General features: G+C 35.0%; 1 pseudogene; it reads left to right on the plus strand.

Annotated features, from left to right (window-relative positions):
* Positions 1–377: 377 nt before the first annotated feature.
* On the plus strand, positions 378–1,794 carry LOC144381235 (transcription factor BTF3 pseudogene; annotated as a pseudogene).
* The last annotated feature ends 5,149 nt before the right edge of the window (positions 1,795–6,943 follow it).

Consider the following 6,943-nt stretch of genomic DNA (forward strand, 5'->3'; position numbering starts at 1 on the left):
GAAATGCTCTCAAAACTTTTCCTAGATTAGAGGTGTGTATGCAGATGAGGACCATTCAAAGACATTTTCACAGTCATACTGTGCTGTCCCTCAAAACATAAGTTCGAGCCTTATTTTATTTTTTATTTTTTAGATATTTATTTATTTATTTATTTATTTATTTGACACACAGAGAGCCAGAGAGCAAGTACAAGCAGGGGGGATGGCAGGCAGAGGAGAAGCAGGCTCCCTGCTCAGCAGGGAGCCCGATGCGGGGCTCCATCCCAGGGTCCTGGGATCATGACCTGAGCTGAAGACAGCCACTTAACCAACTGAGCCACTCAGGTGCCCCTAGCCTTATTTTATTTGTTAAAAATTGTATTGAGTTCGATCTTGCGTCCCCGCGTGTGTGCACCTAATCTCAGCTGGTCCGCCCAAGACCCCCTGAGCGCCAACCCTATTCCCCCACGAGGTCCCATTTCCGCTCCAAGATGAAAGAAACTATCACGAACCAGGAGAAACTCGCCAAACTGCAAGCACAAGTGCGCATTGGTGGGAAAGGAACTGCTCGCCGAAAGAAGAAGGTGGTTCATAGAACGGCTACAGCAGATGATAAAAAACTTCAGTTCTCCTTAAAGAAGTTAGGGGTAAACAATATCTCTGGTATTGAAGAAATGAATATGTTCACAAACCAAGGAACAGTGCTCCACTTTAACAACCCCAAAGTTCAGGCGTGGCTTGCCCGAACACTTCCACCATTCCAGGCCTCGCTGGGACAAAGCAGCTGACAGAAATGCTTCCCAGTATCTTAAACCAACTTGGAGCAGACAGTCTGACTAGTTTAAGAAGACTGGCTGACATCAAAAGGAATAAGATCTTGCCATTTGCAACGACGTGGATGGAACTGGAGGGTATTATGCTGAGCGAAATAAGTCAAACAGAGAAAGACATGTATCATATGACCTCACTGATATGAGGAATTCTTAATCTCAGGAAACAAACTGAGGGTTGCTGGAGTAGGGGGTGGGGTGGGAGGGATGGGGTGACTGGGTGATGGACACTGGGGAGGGTATGTGTTCCGGTAAGCGCTGTGAATTGTGCAAGACTGTTGAATCTCAGATCTGTACCTCTGAAACAAATAATGCAATATATGTTAAGAAAGAAAAAAAGAAGAAGAAGAATGTAGCAGGAGGGGAAGAATGAAGGGGGGGAAATCGGAGGGGGAGAAGAACCATGAGAGACAATGGACTCTGAAAAACAAACTGAGGGTTCTAGAGGGGAGGGGGGTGGGAGGATGGGTTAGCCTGGTGATGGGTATTGAGGAGGGCACGTTCTGCATGGAGCACTGGGTGTTATGCACAAACAATGAATCATGGAACACTATATCTAAAACTAATGATGTAATGTATGGGGATTAACATAACAATAAAAAAATTAAAAAAAAAAAGAAATGATAAGTATATTTGACTATATAAAATTTTAAAGTATCTATACAATTATCATTGAAGTTAAAAGCTGGTGAAAACCTATCCAATTATGACAAAGGATTTATACTCAAGTATATTAAGAGCCTGTTCAAACATACAGATCATTTTCTAGGCCCCAAGACAAATAAACCAGTTCTTACAAATAAAAAAAAAAAAAAAAAGAAGACTGGCTGAAGCTCTGCCCAAACAATCTGTGGACGGAAAAGCACCACTTGCTACCGGAGAGGAGGATGATGATGAAGTTCCAGATCTTGTGGAGAATTTTGATGAAGCTTCCAAGAATGAAGCAAACCGAATTGAGTCAACTTCTGAAGAAGATAAAACTTGAAGAAGTTTACTGGGGGCTGCTATTTTATATTATGACTGCTTTTTAAAATTTTATTCATGAATCTGATAAAATCTAGATCTCTAATATTTTTAAGCCCATGCCCCTTGGACACTGCAGCTCTTTTCAGTTTTTCCTTATACACTATTCATTCTTTACAGCTAATTAACCTGAAGAAGCCTGGGAATAAAGTTTGAAACAAGGTTAATAAAGTTATTTGCCTAGGAAAAAAAAAAAATTGTATTGAGTTCTATACCTAAGAATATGTTCTATTCCATTACTTTTTCAATTTTCTTCTCTGAGAATTACAAATATTTGGACCTAGAATTCACTTTGCCTATTTTCTAAATATATCACTCTCTCTAGATGTTTATTTTACATATTTCCTTTTTTCTCTCTAGAACTTCCTTGTATATTCATTGTTTTGGGGTAAGGTTAGTCTTTTAATATAGTTTTTATTTTTATTTTTTAAATTTTCATTTATTTATTTATTTTTATTTAAATTCAATTAGCCAACATATACTACATCATTAGTTTCTGATGTAGTATTCAATGATTCATCAGTTATGTATAATACCCAGTGCTTATCACATCACGTGCCCTCCTTATGCCCATCACCCAGTTACCCCATCCATCCAACCATCTCCCCTTCCGCAACCCTCAGCTTGTTTCCCAGAGTGAAGAGTTTCTCATGGTTTGTCTCCTTCTCTGATTTTTTCCCATTCAGTTTTTCCTCCCTCCCCTATGATCCTCTGTGCTGTTTCTTATATTCCACATATGAGTGAAACCATATAATAAATGTCTTTCTCTGCTTGACTTAATTCGCTTAGCCTAATACCCTCCACCTCCATCCACGTCGATGCAAATGGTAGGTATTCATCCTTTCTGATGGCTGAGTAATATTTCATTGTATATATGAACCACATCTTCTTTATCCATTTATCTGTTGAAGGACATCTTGACTCCTTCCAAAGGTTGGCTATTGTGGACATTGCTGCCTTGAATATTGGGGTGCATGTGCCCCTTCTTTTCACTACATCTGTATCTTTGGGGTAAATACCCAGTAGTGCAATTGCTGGGTCATAGGGTATCTCCATTTTTAATTTCTTGAGGAACCTCCATACTGTATTCCAGAGTGGCTGTACAAGCTTGCATTCCTACCAACAGTGTAAGAGGGTTCACCTTTCTCTGCATCCTGGCCAACATTTGTTGTTTCCTGTCTTGTTAATTTAGCCATTCTGACTGGTGTAAGGTGGTATCTCATTGTGGTTTTGATTTGCATTTCCCTGATGACAAGTGATGTGGAGCATTTTTTCATATGTCTGTTGGCCATTTGTAGGTCTTCTTTGGACAAATAATCTGTTCATGTCTTCTGCCCATTTCTTGACTGGGTTATTTGTTTTTTGGGTGTTGAGTTTGATAAATTCTTTATAGATCTTGTATACCAGTCCTTTATCTGATATGTCATTTGCAAATATCTTCTCCCATTCCATTCCTTTTAGTTTGTTGACAGTTTCCTTTGTTGTGCTGAAGCTTTTTATCTTGGTGAAGCCCCAATAGTTCATTTTTGCTTTTGGTTCCCTTGCCTTTAGAGACGTGTCTTGGCAGAATTTGCTGTGGCCAAGGTCGAAGAGGTTATTGCCTGTGTTCTCCTCTAGGATTTTGATGGATTCCTGTCTCACATTTAGGTCTTTCATCAATTTTGAGTTTATAATTGTGTATGGTGTAAGAGAATGGTCCAGTTTCATTCTCCTGCATGTGGCTGTCCAATTTTCCCAGCACCATTTATTGAAGACACTGTCTTTTTTTCCATTGGATATTCTTTCCTGTTCTGTTGAAGATTAGTTGACCATAGAGTTGAGGGTCCATTTTGGGGTTCTCTTTTCTGTTCCATTGTTCTATGTGTCTTTTTTTGTGCTAGTACCATGTTATCTTGATGATCACAGCTTTGTAATATAGCTTGAAGTCAGGCATTGTGAGGCCCCTTTGGTTTTCTTTTTCTTGGTTTTCTTTTTCAACACTCCTGGCTATTCAGTGTTAATATAGTTTTTAACACTTATTTCCTCTACTAGCTATCATATATCTTATTAACAGGAAATTATAATATTTTATGAATTTAAACATCACATGTCTCACTTATGAGCAATTAAAATTTAATAAAACATATATTGAAGTACTTTCCAACTTAATAAAAGGCATATTTCAATATCTTATTTATATTTTGGAAAGTAAATGCATGCTCTTCTATATAATGTGTTTACAAATTTTGATTCTTTTTTTATATGATTAAGAAGTAATGTCTTCATTCTTTTTATAATATAAACAGTTAAATTGGGGATGTGAGCATTCAAGGAGTAATATTCAAGGTAAACACTATTTTATCAACTTTATGACATATTCACAGTTATAAATGCTAGGTAACTTTTGTAAGTTTAGCTTATTCAAATAAAACTTTTTTCTTTTTATTCAAAATTAATTAGTATATTTATTTATTCAAAATCAAACTTCTCTGATGTTCACCTTTTTATCACCACTTCATATATGTATTTAATTTTAGTCTTTCCTCATTAATCTGTCATTCTAGATTTATAATTATTTTTGTTGCCTATTACTTCACCCAATTTGTCATCAACCTTCTGGTATTTTTTATGGGTGTGGGTGTTTAATTTAAATAGTAAGTTTTTTAGGGAAAACCAAAAAAAAAAAAGTATAAAAATGAGCTTAAGGTCTGCCATAGAATTTTGTTGAATTTTTTTCCTTTGTTATTTTGCAAGTGTGTAGTTTTTTTTTTCACTAAATTAGCATGCAATGCATTTTTCAACTCCTATTTTGATTTGACATGCAGAACCATTTATATTCTTTGAAGTATTAATATGGATAACATTAGAATTTCAAATATATTTTTAAAATGTTACCAATCTATGTATAAAATGAGAACAATTGAGCATGCATTATGTGCAGCCAGTTTAAAATTATTATGTGTAGGACTTATAAAAGGGAAATTAATGTTATGTGTGCAAGTAAATAGCAGAATTAATAAATTCTATCAAAAATACAAAAAAGAACCTCACAATTAAAAGTCTCCATGGTCTTTTAGTTAAAATACCCCACTAAATAGGTTTCTGCTTGAATACTACTTGTACTTAGAAGCTCATTGCTTCTTTTTCCAACTTTTCCTCAACCAGCTTTCAAGAAATTGGTTCATGGAACAATACTGTCAAAATGGCAATGAATAAGATTCAGGGCTGTAAAGACTATTGAGAACCAAAGCTTGGAAAGTTTACTTTTACCTCTGAGGATCAGTTGTTAATTGGCAGATGTGTCAGAAACCATCCCTTCAGTGGAACAAGCTTTGTAGTGAAATCATCTCCCTGGAAATTCTGTCTTTTTATTATAGGTGTCCATTCTCATCACCCCTGGCTTATTTCTCTTGAAGCAATGATTTAAAATCGTGTAGAAGTAGGCTGCAGTTAAAAATACCTTCATTCCTCTTAACTAATCATTTTCCAGAATAGGACCCAGACCATGTTAAGCTAGATTCTTTAGTTACACTATCATACATCCTAAGATGAAAAGCCATTTTAAAACATAATTTGACATGATTGTGCACAAATATCAAAGTTTTGCACAAATATCAATCGTTATAGGAATAGCTTTATTTAAAAGTTTATCCAACCTCCTGACAGAAGAATCTTATAAAAAATCTTGATTATCCAACACTTTTTATTATTAAATTCTCCAAATTAATCTATCAGAATTAGTCTCTCCATTGCCCTATTTTATCTTTCTTCAACTTTTTTTTTTTTTACACTATTTATGGCAAAAGCTGAAGGTAAATGACCTAATCTTATTTTTTTTTTTAACATTTTCCTGTTTGAAGTACAAATTGCAATCAGATGGACTATAAGGAAAGTATCAAGAGCAAATAAGCTCACTAGGAATATATTTAACTGATTTCAGAATCAATAGTTTGAAAGTTATGGTTTTTCTTTTCTTATAATGTAGTCACTGCACATGTACATTGTCAGAAAATATGCTTCTTTCTGAAAAATGTTAGTGCTAATATTTATAAATATTTTTTTGGGGAGGGGGCTGAGATTATGATCTTGGAATGTCCACTGTGAATATCTTGTATCTAGTTCACTAAATATAAATGCACAGAAGTAGTTTTTTGAGAATTACCCCTAAATAAATAATCTGAAGATGAGGTTTACTTTTATAAAACATTACTAAAAAAGTTTGGCAAGAGAGTATGTTAAACAGAAGTGTCGTGGGCATGGTGGGAACAAGAGAGGAAAACTCAGAACCCAAGTGGATTCAGTCACAAGGAGCAACTAATACATCCTTAGTTGTCATGGAGCAATTCAACATATTTTTTTTTTTACTAATATGAACAAGAGATAACCTGGATAATTTTGAAAAATTATTTTACTAGTCTAAATTACCACCTGTATGTTACCTACTAATTCCCAATGCCTAAACAAATGCTGTAATGAGGCAAAGACATGTACATCTTACCTTTAAAAAAATGAAATACACTTGACACACAATGCTACATTAGTTTCAGGCATATAATATAGTAATGCAACAACTCTATGTTACACTATGCTCACCATAAGTGTAGCTACCATCTGTCACCATATAATTCTATTAAAATACCATTGACTATATTCCCTATGTTGTACTTTTCATACCCATGACTTACTCATTCCATAACCAGAATCCTGTACCGCCTAATCCCCTTCACTCATTTTGCCTATCACCCCATTCCTCCCCTCTTTCAACCACCAGTTTGTTTTTGTTTGGTCATTTGTTTTGTTTTATAGATTCCACATATAAGTGAAATCATATATTATTTTTTCTCTCTGAATTATGTCACTTAGCATAATTCCCTCTAGGTCCATCCATATAGTCACAAATGGCAAGATCTCATTCTTTTTTTTGTGACTAATATTCCATTGTATATCACATCTTTATCCATTCATGTCTTGATGGACACTTAGGTTGTCTCCATATCTTAGCTATTGTCAATAATGTTATAATACTCATAAAGGTGCATATATCTTTTTGAATTGTATTCTGGATTTCTTTAAGTAAATACCCAGTAGTGGAATTACTGGATCATATGGCATTTTTATTTATTTATTTTTTT

Source organism: Halichoerus grypus, chromosome 3 (assembly GCF_964656455.1).
Source record: "Halichoerus grypus chromosome 3, mHalGry1.hap1.1, whole genome shotgun sequence".
Taxonomy (NCBI): Eukaryota; Metazoa; Chordata; class Mammalia; order Carnivora; family Phocidae; genus Halichoerus; species Halichoerus grypus.